The sequence below is a fragment of the Myiozetetes cayanensis genome, unplaced genomic scaffold, assembly GCF_022539395.1.
Source record: "Myiozetetes cayanensis isolate MyiCay16 unplaced genomic scaffold, myiCay2020 scf5-8, whole genome shotgun sequence".
Taxonomy (NCBI): Eukaryota; Metazoa; Chordata; class Aves; order Passeriformes; family Tyrannidae; genus Myiozetetes; species Myiozetetes cayanensis.
In genome coordinates, this window is record NW_026087742.1 from 23,465,285 (window position 1) to 23,486,222 (window position 20,938).

Consider the following 20,938-nt stretch of genomic DNA (forward strand, 5'->3'; position numbering starts at 1 on the left):
AATGAAGCTGAAATTTTTAAAACTAGCATCCTCAGATCCTACTGCTTCCCATTTCTGAATCCTCCCTTATGACCCCAGCAAAAGCAGCAAGGAAGATCTTCTGTGCACAGCAGGTAATAGAGAGAACCTACACATCTGGTGAGACAGAACATTCAACGTGGAACAGTGAATTTCTTTTCACATCTCAGATTTTAATTGTCGTCTAAGTTTCTCAGTAAATATCTTTTCTTCCTGAAATTCAACATGACTAGATCACCTGTCACAGGAAAATACTTCTGGGGGTAAATTATATGTCATTTGGAAAACATTTTTTAAAAATAGAAGTCTTGTAAAAGTAAAAAAAAAAAAAAAAAAAAAAAAAATCTAGCTTCTTTAAAACTGTCAAAGGTTTCTCTATCAAAAAGAGGAAAACATGTTATGTCTGTAAACTCTACAATTGTTTTATTCATTATTTTCCCTTCAGAAACTTCTATATGCAAGATTCATTCCTGAAAGGACAGCAAGGCCCTTTCTACGTTAAGAAAACGTGCTCTGTACTGATGTAATTGCATTGGTGCCAACTTCCTTAATACAGGCAGCCACTCAGCTGACCTTGAAAAACACAGAATCTTTCCAAAAGAGTTACAAACTTGCTGGAGGTTATGCGTAGTGTGTAACTTGAAAAACTTGAATCTTTATGCTAGTTATTCTATACAGCAGGAATGTTAATTCACCTCATATTTTTCTTGTGTGTGTCAGACAATATTCTAGGACTACAGATGGAGGTGAAGAGTTTGCTGCACCATGCCTGGGTGTTAGCTACCTGCTGTGGTAGCTCTTCTTCATTCCTGTGCATGAAGTCAGGGTGGAGGGCAATGAGAAAGAAAGAATTGAGGAATTGCTGTTGGTTTCTTCAAGTTCCCCATCAATGTCAGGTTTAAACCATTTGAAGTCATTAGAAGTGGAGCAGTCTGTTGTCATTTTTCTCCTCTTTATATTGCCCCTGCAAGCAGACAAAATAAAGGAAGTGAAATTACAGCTCTGGAGGGCTTCTCTTCCCTCCTTTTTTTGTGCTTATGTCATTCTGTTTGACTGTTCTTCTTGACTGCTCAGGAACTGTCACCTTGTATAGCATCCAGGAGGTCTCTACCAATCCAGTGACAAAAAATAATATAGTGCGGAAAAAAATCACCCAAGAGGCAGATAAAAGAAGTGGTGAAGCCAACATTAAAATAAACCCAAGAACAACAAAAAAACCCTTAAACCAACAACAACAAAAAAAAACAACAAAAGGAAACCGGTGGGGCTAGAATGGTTGCAGCTGTTTGTGTGCTCTGGAAATATCAGTAATGATGAAGTAGAGGCAATATATTGCTTTGAAACCCTCTATGACCCTTTTCCTATTCTCTGCCACTCTGGAGATGAACTGTGAGCATTGGAAGTTTCTTTCTCTATCCCCCGACACCATCTCTTCCTTTTTCCTGTGATTTAATAGACATGGTAACCTTTCTGCTATTTACTGTACACTCAGGAAATAAAATTCCACTCGGTTAAGCCACATTGTGGGTGGAAAGGCAGCCATCAACTCAGGTGGACTTAGAGTACGACTGCTCAGAAAATCCAAATCAGGCAGCATCTACACTCCATCACAAGTTAAAGAACTATTCCACTGTCCTTTACCTACCCTGGTTCCAACCTCTTATCTAATGGTAACCTGCAGCTATCTAAACTACTCAGAAAACAAAAACCCAGATCCCCTATCTCCCACTATCAGGTTTAGGGAGAATGACTTACCTCCTTGTCTTGGAGGTCATAGGTCTGTGAATACAACTTTATAGGATAACCTAGAGCTCCAGAGAAGAGATGAGACAGAAGAGGTCAACCACATTACATTCCTAGCACTACATGTTAAGGCCATTTTTTCCTTAAACAGAAGGCTGGGAATCACCGAGAAGGGTTCTCTGTGTTTTGGAAAGACTGATGTGTACAAGGACTTCTGGGCTGATCAACAAAGTGACCATAATTCTGTAACTCTATCACTAATAAAAACATTGTAAAATACAGAAATATCATCTATAGGGCATCACTGAATTACAGTTCTGAGCCTGTGTAGAGGTGAATTGGGGTGAAGATTAGAAAAAGAGGTATGGTGTTCACTGAATGACAGCTTTCAACTCACTGTGTGGAAAATGGAAGAGCAGCTCTCATGTCTCCATCATAAATCCCTTCAGATTACTAGTTAATAAACATATTGGAAGAGCCATACAGACCTCTCACTCCTAAGGTCCGCCATCCCACAGTCCTTCTGTGTGAGAAGGTGTGAACACCCTTGCAATGCCTTGATCTGGCTCTAAGAAGCTGGTATTCCTCTTAGTTTAGAACTCCTTCAGGAAGTCATTCACTGGGTCCCTTGGATGGGCCTTTGAACCTCTTACCTCCACCATGGAGACAGTTGAGTTCCTTGGTTTGACTGATGCCCACCATTTGAGCATTTGTTGGGTAGATGGAGTGCTGGTACAAAGTGAGAGAAGTGCTGTTTCTCGGCAGTTTCAGCCTGGCCATAAATCTTGTGTCACAGATCAAGCCAAACTGGTAATAAATCTCTTAAGGCTTCTAAGACACGATGCCAGCTCCAGCCCTTGGAAAAGGGAGTACAATTCCATTGACTGCCAACACTTGTTTGCATGAGATTTTATCTCATTCTTTCTCACTATCCCCAATACCAATGTCTTGTCTGCTTTAACTGCCTCTGAAGTAAATGTTGCTCCAAAAAAGAGAACAGCAGTCTAGAGATGGCTAGAAAATGCTATTTCCATACTATTTTCTCATATTGCCAAAAGTTTTCATTACACACCACATATAATATAGCTGGAGGCAGAGCAGGCTCAGGACAAAGCCACAGTTCTAAATAAATATTCTTCTTAGCCCTTTCTGCCAACACCTTTAAGGTCAAAGTCTCTGGCTGCCTAGCTTGTCTTAGAGTATCCAAGGGGCATCATGAGAGTGGCCCCATCGACTCACCAGAAAGAATTAATGCAGCACTCCCAGACCCTTAAGCACCTCTGGACTTCCCCTGAAAGAATGTGGATGGCCCCTCTCACAGGTTATTTACCTCCACAGGAACATAACTTTGTGAGAACACATATCAGAAAGATGCAGATGGTCTACATCATCACACACAGTGCATCTCCCACCGCTGCTCTCTCGTGTGCGTATGCTGTCCACCAAAACCTCTTTCGACAGCCTAAGGCATCCAGATATGGTCAGTAGTGTGCTAAATAAATGGGTGAAGCTGATGGGATGATCTCGGCCAGCTTTATGGCTTTTACACGTCCTAGGTGATTCTCCACTTCCAGAGCTGCCAGAGCCAACCAGTAAGACTGCCTAGTTTCTGAGTCAGTCAGTTGACAATGAGTCATTGCCTACTGGAGGGTAAAAAACAAGACCTGTCAAAGTTGTTTTTCCAAACCAAGAAGGAATGACTCAAGTTTAACAAATAGGTAGGCATTTGGCTGCGTTGGGGAGGTCTTAGTTCTTTTTCCTGTATTTCCCATCTCTCCCATCCCAGGTTAGTGCTCCAGCAGGCCTACACAACCAATTTCCTCCTCATTTGACAACTATGGGGACAGCTAATACAAAGTGTAATAGCCACCACCCTCCTCCCCAACTAAGGCAAGACTAAAAAAGTACTACAACTGCTGAAAAAAAAACCCAAAAAAAACCACCACAAGAAAAAACTTGAGAGAACTCATGGCTGTTGGGAAAAGAACCAGAGTGAGGGCTTTTATGTGACTTCCAGCTTCCTTGGTTAAACCCTTGGCCACCATGCTGTTTGATTCTCAGGTCCAGCTGGTCTCTTTCATCAAAAGTTTCCAGCTGAGACCAAAAACTCCTTCCAAAAATGTTACATGAAAGAAAAACCAACAAAAAACACCAAAAAGCTGCACATTCTTGTATTTTCACAAACTGAAAGTTTCAACTCAAAACTGTTGGAAAATTCCCCATTGAGCTTCTGTGAAAGATGCTCCAAGAACCAGCAGTGGTACAAATATTATAAATGCCAAGTATCCAGGCTCTGTAGGTAAGCAAGAGTTAGATATAAGTGAGTCTGACCTTGTTTCTCAATCTCCATATGCCATACTCATTCACTGTGGAAGCATTCAAACAAGCCAACAGTTTTTCCTTTTCTTTTTGCCAAATAATAAATCTTTCAGACAGCCTCACTGGAATTATTCGTACATGCAAATGGTCAGCTACTGGAATGTGTTTCTTTACGGGTTGTTGTTGCTCTTCTTCACATTCCCTGGATTTCAGGTATTCCCTTGTAACATCATCTTTGATGGAACGAGAAGACAAAATCAGCCTTTTAACTTCAGACAGGGCATAAAGTTTCTGATACACAAAAAGGGAGAAGAGAACTCATGACTATTCTGTGGAATTTATAGAAAGAATAGCTTTTTTCCTGTAAAGGAAAGTGTTTTGGAAATCAATTATGATACAGACACCTGAGCGCCAAAAAGAAATTGCTGGGCTGCTTGGAGGACCAATAAGACCAAAAGAATGCTGGGGACTCAGAAGGGACTGGGCAATCACGGTCTAGGTAGCAGGGCAAGAGCTGAATATTTTTATCTGCTATTATATTTGGCTTGGATTTTTACTAAAAACTTCATAACATCCCTTACTATTAAAACAAGACATAAAGATTAGGAGTTGAGAAGTCAAAATTACAGGAAAGTTTTGAAGAGGAAAAAGCTTTCTTGATCTTGAAACTCATTTGACTAAGAAATTGCTTCCTTCTGCCTCTTGTTTTTCATTGCAGCTCCCAGAATATCAAAGGATTGCAGTCAAGTAATGATGGCTGGCAAAGGCCATTACTTAACCTTGACCATTAAAAGAGAGGGCACAGATTAAGGCCAGATGACTTTACAGATAAGTTTGTTGTAAATGAGGTTGCTATAAGTATAGGCAGTGCTGACATCCAGCCATGTTCAGCTGAAGAAGCAGAGACACATCTGTGCTTCTAAAGGCACTAGAAAACATAAATGAAAAGCATTCCAAAAGACACAAACCCCTTTTTTTTCTGCCTCTAACTAGTCCCAACAGATGTTTGTCTAACTTGGGCATTTCTTTGTGAAAACTTCAAAGAAGAAATTCTATAATCTTCTCAGGCAACCTATTTTAGTGTGTAAATATTCTTACTGCTAGAAAGTTATTCCTAACATGGAGCAAGAAGATCTAGGTTACAATTTAAGCCCATCATTTTTCATTCTTTCCTTGGTGGATGTGGATAGCAGTCTTATCTCCACAGATACTGAAGGTCTAGCAGCAAATTCAGCTTCCCTTACTGTCAGGCGTGGACCTTAATTACAAGATGATTTCAGCTCTTACAGCTCATATTTGTATATACACTATGCATATTTATGGCACTTGCCAAAGATGACTGCTTTGAATGGATGGCTGTGAGGATTTTGTTGAGGTAGGGAAAACAAATTGTCATTGCTGGCATTATAGCACAAGAAACATTTTTCACGCACCCTCATAAGTATTCCATACACACACACAAACACATATACAGTTTTCCCATTAAAAGCAGTGTTTACATACCCTGACAGTTCTGAGGGCAACCTAATGCTACCACAAGCGTACTCGGTCATTATTTGCATGCAACCCCCCCAGTGCATGCACAGACACAAAAGCATATGAATGCTTATGGATTTGTGGTACAAACTTGCAGATGGTATAAATCAGTGTCACTCCTATTCAGCCTAATTCCTATTCAAGTTGGCCATAAGGCATGAACAGACAAATAGGTAGATCTCCATGTCTCCACAGCCATATGGACTGTATACCCAGGTGGGTGTGCACTGCATACCTTCCTGGCCTGATGGATGCTGCAGTACAGCTGCCAGACTGGTCACCCAAAGCACAGAACTTGAGCACCGTCAAGTTCCCATCAGTATGAAACTCAGCCTCAGGCACTGGAAGAAAGACTGTGAGCAGCACAGTGTGGTACAGCAGGGCCCTGTTGAACCAATTAGGGTTAACACATTTCTGGTTAATGAGAGGTGCCGGTCATGATTGTAAATTAATATTTTCCAGTGGCTACCCATGCACTCAAGTGTCAGTATTGATCAAACTTACCTCTGCCCAGTTAATGCTGATGGATTCAACAGCAACATACGCCTGCTCATCTGTTACCCAATTAAGATAAGCTCTCGACTCATCCTAATAGCTGTATTTATTGTCATCAGGAATATTGATGTATCTCTGTGCTAACTGCAAGCCAACATATACACATGGGCACATGCAAAGGACACAGTGCTGCTCCTGTAATTGTCCCGGTCTCAAACAACAGGGAGAAAGCACTTTGTTAGCCTTCCCCTTCTTTTATCCATAGAGGCAGTATTTTCTACAGGGAAAGGAAAAGTAAAGGATCCTCCCCTTCTCTAGACTTACTAGACTAGATTCATACACACCCCACCCTGCATCAGAGAATAAGCAGCACAGCAAGCTCCACAAATAACCTGCTTGGATCTTTTAAAGACTAAAGCAAATGGAAGCCTCCTATTGCACAGGGAGTCCAGCATGTGAGAAATGCTGGGCATATAAGGAAAATGCCTATGGGAGGAACCAAATAAGGATTAATGAGCATCTTTTTATATGGTTTTCTACATTTCTAGCCAGGCTGTCTGAGTCTGAAGCTGCTGGGCAGCTAATGGGCCTTGGGTAAGGGACACGGCAGCAGCTGTCTGCACAAAGCAAACAAAAACAAACAAAAAAAAACAAACAAAAAAAGATTCTATGAAAACTTAGCATCTTGCTTGCAGTGCAAGGAGTTCATTCCTGAAAAGCCAATGTACAATTTAGCCAACCCAAGACACACTTGCCCATTCCTGAAAACAGATTCCTGTGTGTAGCAAATGGGCTATTAAATGGAGCAACAGATAAGGACCCATTTACTCATAAAAGGGTCATTCTAAACTAAAACAGAAGTGAGAGCTCAGAGGAAGCCAGTTTATCTCTGCAGCCAAAGTGCAGCCCTGACAATCCCAGCCAAAGTGCCCATCCTGTGCAGACAGGATTGCATGCTGTGGTACATAAAGCTGAATTAAAAAAAAAAAAAAAAAAAAAAGATGTGGATGTGGCTAAAAAGTCTTCTAGGGTGCAACACATTATGGATGCCTTTTTCCTTCCACATAAGCCAAATGAGACAACACCATCTGACTTATGCAGAGACTGAGTTTGGTCCCAGACTAGAATCTGAAGTCATCAGTAAAAATCTATCTGGTGGTTTTCATAAGTGGAAGCCTCAATTTGCTTCCAATTTGACAGATGCCTCCAAGACAACTTATGGTCCTGGAAGCACCTTATTAAGCCACAGTTAATGGCAGGTCATGCTGAGTGACAAAAGTTTGAATGGGACCTTGCAAATGGACCCTTTTAACCAACCAGAGGTGGAACTTGTAAGCCTGCTGTCACAGAGTGATGACAGAGCTCACGCTGCTGCTGTTTCTGTCCAATCTGTCCTTTAGATAAGTGAAGGACACCTATCTCCAGGGCTCTCCACTTAGTACTTTTCATCGTTCACTAAATTAAAAAGTGAGCAATTGACAGCACACCTTATTAAATGACTCTTCTCCCTTCTTCCCCCCACCACCATGGCCATGTTTTAACAGCCACAGACACTTTGCTGGTGTCTTTTTAATTTGATTTAACTAAAAAAATAACACACAAAGCCATTTGGCCTTGTGCCACTCAATGTACTGCTATAGAGTAGGTATGAGTTATAGGGTAATATTTCACACCCTGTTGTGTCTTATTACTTAACTAATAACAATATTTACCCAGGGTTTTCCCCAAGCAATTCAGACAGGTTTAAAAGAAATCTTGATTAAAGAATGACAGCCAAAGTATTGGATGTTAAGTATAAATAAGAGTGATGTGAAGAGAGTGGAAGAGTTTACTGTTGCATCCTGGTAGTTTGCAGTAAATCAGTGTAATATGAAAGTTCCTCTTTACTGGGCCTCTCCAGTTGCCATTTCTCTTGCTGCAGCCCATGTAAAGAGATTCCAGACCTCTGACTTGTACAAGTGCAGTTGTTGTAGGCTGCAGCTGCAATGCACAGTGGTAGAGAGGCTGAACCTCTTACATTAAGCCCTTAACTACTAGAGCCAGGGGAATAATCAGCCACCTCTCACCTGTTCCAGGGTTAACCACCTAGAAATACAACTATAGCAAATTAGAGTATCACAGCCTTCATCCTCCACAAACTCCCTGACACTCTCAGTAGTTTCTGACTACAAAAAGAATTTTAGCTCATATAAAAAGACACCTCTAAGAGTATTATCTATGGAACTCACTGTTGGGGCAGACAAAGCCAAGGACCAAGTGAATTACAAGGGTATTAGATGTTACCAGTAAAAACATTCCCATTCAGGTTAGAGAGGATATGACATTTTTACTGGTTCACATAACTCTTTCACCAGTCAAGCAGCAACTGTCTCTTTGGTAGATTATTCCATGTTCTTTGCACCTTGCAATTTCTGCTGAAATAGTAGATGTTGCCCTCTGTTCAAGGCAGGATACAAAGCTGTCAAAGTCCTCCTCTGACTTCCTTTGGTAATTCCCCAGCTGACTAAGAGACTTAAGCAACACATCCATTCAGCTAAGGAAGGCACTGCAGATTCCTTCCGAACTAACTGCATTCAGAAAACTCATCTAATACTGTAAATACAAGGACTCCTGTCAAAAGCAAAGGAGAAAAAATACATTCAAATTTATGTCCAAGTTGCTATTTTCCTGACTGCCTCGTCGATTACCTGCTCACTGGAAGAAGGGTGGGGGGGGACCATCACCACTCTCTGCAGCTTCTTGTTTTCCCATGGAGATTTCCCCTCCACAAGTTTACCAGCCCCTGAAGTAATTCCTGTGTAAGAGTGGCTAAAATAATTGTGCTAGTAGAGATGTATGCAAGCCAGGACAGGGCACTCTAAATAATACCATTTCTGTAGAATTACTTAAGGTGATGAATGGGCAAAATCCTGCAGTTATTACTCAGACAAAACATGATTCCAAGATACTGAAGATTTTGAATGAATAAAGGCTTTAGAATTTGGTCCAACAGTAGTAATTTTGGAGCAGACACCTTAAGGAACATGAGACTCTTCTAACCCGGCATTGTGGCACGGGATGCTTTTATGGTCTAGTCCCACATCACACCAACAACATTCTGTCACAGGCTGCAGTAGGCAGTAGCTGAGGAGAAGCAAAATGACTAAACTAAACATTTACCTCTTTGATCAGGCTCTGCAGACACTGTCTTTTCATCTTTCAGTATTTCAGCATTCCCCAAACTTGCTTCCACCTTGGAAAGACTGGGTATGAAACATTCTTTCCTTCCAAGAAGCTTTATACTGCAGAAGAGCCTATGGACAAGCAACTTAGGAGTATTTGCATTTGCAGGGTTTGTATCTGTTCTCAAATGAGATCCAGCTAGGGCAGGTCACAGCAGTACAAGGACAGGGGGAGACAGAGATCCTCCTCTGACACCCCACCAACAGGGAAAAGAGCCCTATGAGCCAAGCAGAGTTGTGGAGAAGATACCTGTGAGCAACTAAGGAATCAGGGAATGCAGCATTTTTGATAATTGCTCCTTATTGAGAACATATAGTCCTAGCTAAGGGAACACCTTATATTTTTCCTTTCCACTGACATCACCTGGACTTGCACTGAAGTTTTGTCCCATCTTGCCACGTACTTCTTCTTCTCCCCACAAGTACACCAGCTGCATTTAGTCCAGCTTCCCTGCTTTCAGATTTGTACTCCATCAGGTCCTACCCAATCTCTCCCCAGTTCTTTTTTCCCTAAACAAACACCTACGTACAGTTCTCTCACACATGAGTCTACTTCTTACAGCCTTGACAGTTCTGGTTGGGAATGGTGTGGACTCATTATTAACTCTGCCAGCTGTTTTATCACCTTGACTCTCAGCATACCAAACCAGAAAGGCCTTTGTTCTCCAGGACACCCCTCTCTACTGACTCTGACTGGGTGGCTTATCACCCAGAAGCAGCAGCTTTTGCCCTGGCAGCTTATTTCTACATGCCAATCCTTCAGTGCTAGCAAAAAAAGAGCCTACTCTGGACCCCTACTGTTTGTCTTTCATTTCTTTCCTAAGGGAGGGTAGGGAATCATACCATCCCTCTTGGCTCAGCTGCTTCTGCTGAGCATATTTTGGCCCTCTGCAGCAGATAGAGCTTTAAAGGAAAGTAGAAATGCCCTTGGGATAGGAGATCATACTCTTATGAGTTAAATTACAGGCCGGGGCTAAAACCACTGCCAAAAAGGATAAACGTGGCAGACAGAACTAGTTTCTGTTAGGAAAATAGGGATTATGCTTTTAAAACAGAAATACAGGATGATAGAAGTCACTGAAATCACTGTGCATATGCATAATGGGTTCAAAGCTTTAACAGACCTAGTTTAAATGGGTCCAGAACTTATCATTCAGAGTCAAGATAGATCATACTCAGCCCAAGAGCAACATCAACTGTTGCTCTTTGGAGTTATGGGGCAGACATCAATAGACAAAATGGCAAGTGGGAGAAAAAAAATGGCATAAACTACAGTTCCCATGAACTCTTGAAGTACCTCAAGCTGCTGCCGTGACAATTGTATTTTTACATTTTATTCCAACATAGAATAGAGATATATCTGTAACAGGGAAAGATAATTTCCATTTTCTCTTAGCCTGTTTTTTTTTTAAACAGCACAGCACTTAATTTTGGAATCCCTTGCTTTCCATTCATGAGTGATCTACTTATCCTGTTGAAAGACCTATGCCCAGATTTCTCACTCTCTCTCTGCTGCTAGATGTCTTTTCCCTAACTCACTCTTTTCCAGCTCATGCCAACTTTATCATCTGTTATGGGTGGGAGAAGGACACTAAGAGCCCTCTGAAAAGAAATAAAATTTTAAAAAGGAAAAAAAAAGGAGGAACTCTAGGTATGATACCTTCAGAAAAGCCAAATCCTTAATAACAGAGGATCATTTTGCAAAACACTGCTTTTCTCTGAATACCCAGTTCATTATCTGCTTTGGGAAAGGTTTCTGCTCAGAGAGTGGAGACCTCTAAAGCACACAGGATCTAGAGGGAAAGAAATGAGAGACTGCTGACAAGGTCCGTGTAGAAAAACATGACTCCCTTAATAACACTTTTACATCCTCCCCTCACCGATTCATTTAGCCTTCTATTTCTTCATGTAAAAATGTATTTCAGCATCATTTCTTGACCACTCAAGTTCTACATCCTTTCTGGTACCCTAACTCACTTCCAACTCCACTTGCCTGACTTTGCACACCTTGGCAGGAAGGCCATTGTACTCGTGCTTACTTTCACACAATAAACCCCATTGTTTTACTGTACTTCCTTCCTACCCTCTGTGGCAGTCATTCTGTAGAGATGTAGCAGCCTATTTCATAAAAACTGCCCAGGGAACTCCACCTCCCAGACATCACACTTTTTGTTGTGCTGCTACCCTGTCCCCAGTGGAAGAATCTTCAAAGTCCAGGCCCTATCTGTTACACCTTTTCTGATTTAAGACATGTTCTTGGGAGTCGTGCAAGAACGACCTCACAGTGTTAGTAAAGATGATGTCCACCCTTGCACGCAGACCAAATACTGATGTCAGGTCCTGGAACTGGTGGTGTGCTGGAAACAGCAATCTAGGCATGAACACATTGGTGTGTGCAGGCTCCCTGTAACCATGAGAACAAAATACGTGCCAAGCTATGCAAGAAAATAGAAAACTTCCCAACTTTGTAGCTGCCCACATTATTCCTGACATACCAAATAGGCAGTATAAAGGAGACAGAAGGGAAGATTATGATTTTGCCTGATTACCTAGCCCTGACCATTGAATTTCAACTAAAAATTTCACTATCAAAATGCCTGTGTTTGAGCTAGAATCACTCTTTTAAACAGCAGACCAGTCTTGATTTGAAAAACTGACCCAGGGAGAGTTATCATTTCTCCAGGTGTTTCATCCCAATGGAAAGTTATCCTCAGAATTAAAAATGCCTTACTCCCCTCCCTTTTTTTTCCTGTAATTCTGTATGCAAGTACTGGGTCTTGTGAGACTTTTCTTTGCCAGAATTGCTGCAGTCTTCTTCCAAAGTAGGTAAGCAGGGCCTATAGTGATGATCCTTCTCAGTCTTCTCTAAATAGATTGAGTTTCCTAGGTAATTTGAGGCAGTTTTCCAAATTTTGCATCATTCCAGTGGGCTCTTCTCTGAACCCTTTCCCATTTATCAACAGGGCCTTGATACATGTTGTAACACAGTTAAGTTAATGTTGCAAGAGAAATCATCACTTTTTTTTTTGTTTCGCTAGGCTTTTTTATGCTTGATTTCTCACCCATAACGTTATGCGTAACTACATACCATATGCAGTAAAAAAAAAGTCAACAAAAAAATCACAGAGGAAGCTCTTAAAGGTCAAAAACTAAACTAGCAAATTTATGCCAGATAAACTAATCAAATCCTATTAATTTATTTTTTTCCTGTTTCCACCTCTGCGTGCCAGATGCTACAGGAGCTTAAAGCACCTTACCCAGTGACTTTTTAAGTTCAGGGAGAAACAGCCCAATCCTACTGTTATTTCTTCCTTTGGAAAACCATGCTGCAAGACTTGTTAAGGGAAATTTTTTCCTGACACCTAAATTTTTCATGTGGGTAATTTAATCCTATTTCTTCTACAGCCTTAAACCATGCTATGTAAATCTTCTTTCTTCTACATCCTTAAGCAATATAAATTACATCCTATTATTCCTACATCCCTAAGCCAATCTAACTAACTTCCCTTTGTTACTCCTACACCCTAAAGCAAGCGTGCGTGTCTCTTTAACACATCCAATCCTTTAAAAGCTTGTAAAGAATCCCAACACCCTAGGTGGGTTGGTTATATTCTTGCTTACTTTCATTTCAGTACATCCACCATCAATGAAACTTTGCTATTGATTCTCTGGATTTCTTTTGTCTCTGGGACTCATATCAAGATACCTCAGTTCAGACAGATCTGGGATATCATTACTGCCAATCATAATAGTTCCAGTCTTGCTAGTTCAGGACTTGCTACCTCTGCTTATGAAGCTCACAGTCTCAAGTGGTATCTCTTTCTATTATATGTACACACACATATATACATTTATTTTGTCCTACAAATGCAATCACTGTTGAATTTCACCCAAACCACATATGAACTACTCTTTAGAGTGACTGTGTTGAACAGAGGATGGAAAACACAAATAACCAAAGTTCCCAATGAGGAGTGGTGAGTGTTAGCTGCGGAAGAAACAAACACACAGCAGAACAAATGGTTTCTTCAGTAATAGAAAAAAAGCAGCTCATCAACTGAGTTTTGTGTTGAGATTTTTGTTTTTAATCTAGCTCAAAATCACCGGACCTTAGACTGCCAGCTGTACACAAAGCAGCAGCATATACAAGGATACAAGACCAATCTACCCAATACTGTAGATGGTATTTTAGACACGCCGAAGCTTTGGGTACATCCAATACTCTTGCCTAGTCTAGACACAGCTTAGATCCTGATAGAAGGGTAAAAGGGACTGTAAGTTACTCTCTTCTTTTGGTGCTCTCCATCTAGCAGACAGAATTGTACCTACTTTCAGACAACAGGACAATCAGAAAGCACACTCCAGCTTTACACCCTGTTGTTTGGACTCTTTTAAGCCATAAAAGGCAGGTTTTAACCCACTCTGTCTGGATGTGAAAAGGGTCTGTTCCAAAGATGCCAAACTGGTCACTTAGTTTGAGCTGCCATCAATAGTGTCTTAATTACAGAATTACAGGATCTTTGGGATTGGAAGAGATCTCCTGAGATCATCTAGTATAATAACATGCTTTCAAGACCATAAGTCATCTTTGGGGCATCAACTGTGACTGGTCTCCCACCAAGCAAAGAAATAGCAGTGATTGTATTTGTGTTAAATTCACCCTGCCATACACAGTCCCTCTTTGGGAAACTAAGTAGATATTAAGGTCCCATTTCCCTTAAATAAGTATGTTTGTGTTCTGGTGTTGTAAAGAATGCCTGATGGCCTACATAACAAAAACACCTTAAGAGCAGTTATTCTGAAAATTCAGCTGACATTTTGAGGGAGTTTAAGATGGCATTTTGGATTTGACTGAGATGACCCCAAAGGGGAAGGCATAGATGTCTTGCTTTGGCAGCACTACTACAAAAATTATGTTCTGGTTAAAATCTAACTGTTTCCTCTAACTTTTTGGCCCAATCACAACACTAAATGATTAACTACTTCTCCAGGTCGGTTTGAAGCACAAACTAAAATAGTTGTTTCTTGGCTCAAAGTTGCATCAGAGTATTCTCAGCTCAAGATAACTGACTCTTCACCAAAAAGCAAGCACTCCCTTTTGTGACACATAAACATTTTGTTTCATTGCCTTATCTTTTTCTAGGTATATAGAACACACCTTTCCCTGGAGCTCAAGTCACATTTGCATAGTTAAATGAAAGTACCATAAATCTCCTTTTCAGCAGTAGAAAGCAATGGAGAATGAATTCCTCTTGGAGCCCTCTTAAGCAGTTATTTATCTCATTTCTGCATCTTACGTTCTTCCTTTTGGGGTCAGTGTGGTCCTCTGACTTGACAGGGTTGTTCAGCCAGTCCACACTGAAGACTCCTCCCCTTTGAGAACAAGGAGCTCCTGAAAGTCAAACCAAACCAATAATGACTCCTGATGACAGGTAATGGGTGCCTCCCTGATAATTAGGCATAGCATTAAACATTGCAGAGGATTTGCCCATCAAAACAGCTGCATAGATTTATTCTATATAGTTCTGTCTGTTCATAAAAAAGTCCAAGACTTAGGAAATACTTTTGTTGTTATTATTATAGAGAGATGAACCAGGAAAGAGGTTTTGACTCCTGACTTAGGTGAAAAACAGTGGATTAAGAATAGTGACTTCAGATCAGAGATCATTTTATGCTGTAATACACAGCGTTAGCATCCCACTATGGTAGATTGGAAACTGCTGTGAATACTCCTACCAGTGCTCAGTTGGTGGATACGACCAATTTCTTTTCTATGGTCTTAAAAGAGCAACACAGTTTGTATTAGCTGGATTCAAACATTTCAACAACGTGTTGACCCTCTTAGCCCATCTGGTCCACCTGAGAAGTCAGAAAAGTTTTTAGCTCCTGAACAGCCCAAATGATAATCTTCATCATATTGTACTGTCCCTGTGGAATTCATCATCATTTGTTCCGTTACACAGAGAGGGACATTTGGACTACTGTTTCAAAAAAAATCTTTCTAGTGTTTATGTGAAACAATTCTGCATCCTCTCATGCTCAGTTAATAGTCTGAATGATATTTACTTGTTTCTATTTGAATGCAATGTCTGAGTCCTGGCTGGCTGCTGAGCAGACTTCTCCCAGACGAGTTTGAAACACATTTGGCAGTTCTTTGCCCATATGGGCTCCCTCAGACAGACCTCCTAAAAAAATCACACAACTAGACAGTTGCTCAGAAAAGAACACGTGTTCCCCTCAGACATGACAGGTACTGTTAGCCTGTGACTTCAGCTACTTTAACATAGTCAGATGCTACAAACGAGTTTAGTACAAAATAGCATTTAGTTAGCTAGCAACCCTCTCTCAGTAATTAGACAGCAGTTTACTGTGCTAGATGAAAAACTAAGCAGACTGTCTTCTAATAGAAAACAATTGCCTCTGCACCAAGTAAAAGGACAGTAGTGAACACAGTAGCCCAAGGAATTGTATTTCCATCACATAAGGAAACTTCCCTGTCTAACCATCCAGGAGCCTTTTTGGCAGTCACACTGGCACTACCTGAACTGGGACTGAGACCCCTTTGCATCTACACACTCCACATTCACACAACCAGACTGGGTTTTCTTACTGGTTCAATCCCAGGTTTTTCATTGCAGTCTCAGACATCTTGATCCTTAAAATAATTTAATCTTGGTACAATAAATTAGAAAATAACAGTTCAAGCTGGTGCCCTCGAGGAGGGACCCCAAACAAAGAAATCCCTGGGCTTTTATACCCTCATAGTCTAGGGGTGGGAAAGTCTGAGTCCATGGCTTCTGCTATCTTTTAGCATTCAGTCATCCAGCTGGACCACAGCTCCTGGGGTCCCTTGTTGTGCAAAGGATTGACAGTTCATCGCACCTTAGGCTCAGGCTCCTGCAGCTCACACATCAGCCACACACGGAGCTACCTACACTGAATGTAGTCCTCAAGCATCGGTTTCTCTCTTTCACTTGTCTCCCTCCTCCTATTCTCCTTCCACTGGAGATGCATTTCCACAACATGTAGCCTTTCCCCCTAAGAAAAGTTTTCTTCTAGCATCAAAATGAAATACTTAAAAGGGATGATACTCATGAAAAACTCTTTACCCTTTCACTGCAAACTCCTCAGGAGCTGGCACTGTCCAGGACCAATGGGGCTTCTGAGTGAAGTCATATTGCAGCTTTCTGAAGTGAGAGCCTGGGAGGGCTGGAGTGACAATATCTTCTAGTCAACAAAACATGACTATCTTTGAAATCCCTCTCAGTATCAATAATTGTCCTAAACTGGAATCCTAGGAAGCCAAAAAAACCCACAGATATGAAAACACTGGTGGTATGAACTAAGAGAAGGAGAGGGAGCAATGCAAAGATGGGAGTAAAGGAGTGAGAGAGAGGGAGAAGGCAAGAGATTTATTCAGCATTTCCTTGTCTGTCTCCTCCACAAACTGAATCACAGAAGCATGAAAGTAGATGTATTGAATCTCAAAGGAAATAAAAGAAGTGGAAAATTAACTACTGATGAAAAAAATAGCTGTGTCCAGGGATTCCTGCATATCAACTCTGAGCTCCTTCTTATCAGCTTAGAATAGAAAAGGCCAGGAGACTGGGGAGGAAAGGTCAAACACTGACAGAAAACACAGGCAAGGGAAAAATGAGATCTAACATGGAAATCAAAGCAGAAGAGCAGGATGGAAAAGAGCTGATCCCGTTTCAGACAATTTTGCATGCAATGCCCTGACTGCCCCATTTCAGCATCATGAATGGATGAAGTTGGTTTAAGGTTGAGGCTTAGAAGAGCCACAACACTTTTTACCTTTCTTACCACTCTCCCCTTTATTTGTCAACAGGTAATAACAGTGGGTTGGGGAAACCTCATAGAGCCACACTACGTACTGGCACACAGCCTACTGTGAGCTGCTGCATGCCAGGTCTCAACTGACCTCAGGAGCACTTCCCTGTTGGTTACTAATGGCTTAGACAATGTGCACAAAGTTCATCTGTGCAATTCTGTATGGATCCCAGGCCTTGTGTTTTCCTGTATCTCACACTGTTGTTTCCCACTAGTTTTGAATGAGCTTTCACCTTATTGTCTCCTGGGCCTCCCTATCCACTCTGATTTGAGTGGCCACCTCCAATGTCCAGATGAATGACAAAGGACTGTGTCCACGTTTCTTTCTGATCACAGACAGGTCCACTGCCATAGTCTCATTGGAAATTACTAAAAAAAGATTGGAATAAGTGTATACTGTTACTATTGCACACAGGTAGTCATTATATGAGACCTTAAAGAGTGGCTTCCAGTGGAAGTAAAACTGGTTGCCCAAGTATATTCCAAATAAATTGCTTCTCACACAAATGTCACTACTCCACACCCCTCCAATACATATCAGTAACCAAAAATGTGCATAACTGTTTCCTTTTTAGAAATCTCCACTGAATGCTTGGCTCCCAAGGAGCAAATGTGACCCCAAAATTGCCTTCATTTGGACAACAATCCAGCTATTCAGATTGCTCCCTCAAATCAGTATAAGCACAACATCAGCAACATCACCTCTTCAAAAGGCTGAACATTTGCTCAGTCAATCAGGGCCAAAAAGGACACACAGACAGACAGGACATGCCTGGGGACACACTGGGGACATAATTCAGCAGAGTAAATTACAGCCTCTTACAGAAAGAGCTAATAGCTTTAAAGACGAGAACAAGATAAAAGTATGTGGGGGGTAAGCAGGACAGATGGGTTAACAAACATAATAGGATGTGCATAATTCTCAGCTACTCAGGAAAGTAGTCACAAATCACCACCTGCCCAGTTACTATCAGATGGCAGGTTTGCCTCTTCACAACAAATCTGTTTCCTGTGTATGCATCACAAGCTTGGTGAATTTACTTACTATAGTAACTTTTCTTGTCCTACACAGACAGCTCAGGTCTGGGAGAAGCATCCACCTTCCTGTACCAGACAGTATTTACTATATTTGATTTAGCCATGTCTGAGTAAAGCAGCTGAAACAAGGAAGTTTTAAGTGTAGCAGTGCATCTTATTTTGGCTTACAGAAACTTTTACTTTATGCAAGGCTTGACTTTGAAACTACAGTTGAGCACTGCAGGACATATTTTGAACAGTTTTTCACTCAAATGGAGGCTATTTGCTGTTGTGGTATCAAGAGGAAACAAATATGGAACCCTACAAACTCACTGGAACTACCATATCACAAGACTGAGCTCATTGGGAGAAGTCACACATAACATTTTTTAATAGAAAAAAAATTCTACTTGTGAAGATCTGAGTGAATTTAGGTCAATTTTGACATGCACACTTCTGGATAAAAGAAAAAAAAAAGTGAGATGCAAGGAACAAAATCTTAGAAAAGTCAGATTTGAAATGATGTTACCATTTTTAAAAACTGTCCACGCTTAAGAAAAAAGACTTTTACAAGAAAAGAATTAACATCCTCCCTACAATTAAAAGAAACTTTTCTTTTTCAGTTTTGGATTGAATGAGGTACCGCTGGGCAATGGAACCCACCATTCTCTTTTTCCTTCAGCTTACTTTATTTTTTTGTCCAGTCATCGAATTGAAAGCTCCATTATTCACACAACTCAATCTGACATAAATAAAAGAGCAAACCAGCTGTACTCCTTACATTCTGAATTAAAATGTCAGGGTATGGCAGACATGGTAGAATATTCCATTGTCAGAGAATCACACGCTATATAATCCCTTAATTATAACCAAACCTTTAGCAGCAGTTTCGTGCACTCATAATATCACTAGATTCCAGGTATCCTCATTCTCAGCTGAACTTCCCACAGAGCATTAAGGGCACATGCAGAGAGCAGTAGGTCTATGAGATGATGGTTATCTAATTCCTGTGATGAAAAAAAAGGAAAACATCTGTCAGTGAGAGGGAAACTTGCAACCTTGGGAGCTTTTGTCATGGGAGAGTGACATTGCTGGCTTGTCTCTAAAGAAAACCTTGGGAGTGAATTCTCAGAGGAAAAAAAATGCAATGATAGGAGGAAACTGTTTATTTGTTAATTAGGCCTAAGACTATGGAGAAAACAGAACCTGGGCTTCAGAAACTTAACTGGATACCCAGGAAAGAGCCCAGTTAAGTGCATGGAAGTGAAGAATCTGCACAGATCAGCAAAGCTGACCTAATTTGCCTCTCATTTCCCAGGCATCCCTCATCCACAGTAGCTGAATGATGTGAAGGATAGTGGGCACCAAGCTAGAGCCTGCATCCTACATGAGGTGGGCAAAGGATAGCGCATTCCTCATAGAGGCATAGAGTCATCCTAGATTTTCAACAGCTTATTGCAAGTTATCTTCCCTTTCTCCTTCCCTCACTCTCATCAGGACTTCTTTTAGCACAGATTTAGCCCGTCCAAGCAGCCAGGTGATCAGCATAGACTTTTAAACCTGTGCTGGCCAGAGGGATAAGGGAGACATGCTTCAGGCTTGCTTGTTCACTCACCACTCAGCCATAGCAATTTCTCGTTATCATTGTCCATGAGCCCAAGCCCACAGAAATGAAGAAAGTGGAAGTTATTTTCTGCCGTTGTTTTGAATGTGAAGTAGAGCAGAGCCTGGATTTCACTCTCAGGGCACTGCAGGGTCACAGGCAGTGCATAGACAGCACAATTGCTTATCTCTCCCCAAGGCATTGCACACAAGAAAGAAAAGAAACACACAGCATTGGCCAGGGTTCATTGCTCTTGGGAAACTGCAGCAACATCCCAGAGGTGAGCCAGCCCAGTCAGAAATACCAGCTCAGAGGTGCCACTTTGGCATATGCACAAGACAGCCAAAAAATCTGCAGCTAGGCAGATTCAGGCTAGCAGTGTTTAACTGCAAGAATAATAATCTTCTGGGACAGTGTGCCAAGGCTTGTGAGGAGGTTTCATTGCAGGGGTGTTGTTAAATCCAGCCCAGATTATTCTGAGCTGTGGTCCAAATACAGCACCAAGAACCTGAGGCAGAAATTAGCACAGAGCTACCCATAACATCATAGCACTGTGTCATGCAGAGCACTGCAGTTGATGAACACGTGGTCTTCCTCAGCCCCTCATACCAAGCACCCTGTGTCAAACACTCCCTTAATCTGGGGATCCTTATCACACAGTGACCCTGGTGTGAGGAAGTCCAGGAATGTGGGTGATGAACATACAGGACTATCCCTACTATGCATTTTGTGAGGGCTTTCTGTATTCTTCCTGTTTGAGCCAGCAGAGTATGTTAGGTACTCTTACCCTCTCCATTGTCTTCTGGTGTTATATAAACCAGAGTAAATCAACCTATCCCAACTGGCTACCATACTGAGGCTTCTCAGGCATTCAGTAGGTGAACCCAATGGCTCAAATCCTACTATTTAGGAGGAACAAGATGGTATCCCCTTCTACATCTCACTGCCAAGTGAGCTTAGTCCTCTTATCAACATGACACAGGAGGAAATAAAAGCAGAGCATCATCACAGTTTGTCTCTACACAAGAACCTGGTATCTTCACTGGGGAGGTGAAGGATTTAACAATAGTTTCCCTTTCTTTGCAATTCACAGTCAATAAATCTAGAGAGTGCTTAGTCTCCTTCTTGCACACTC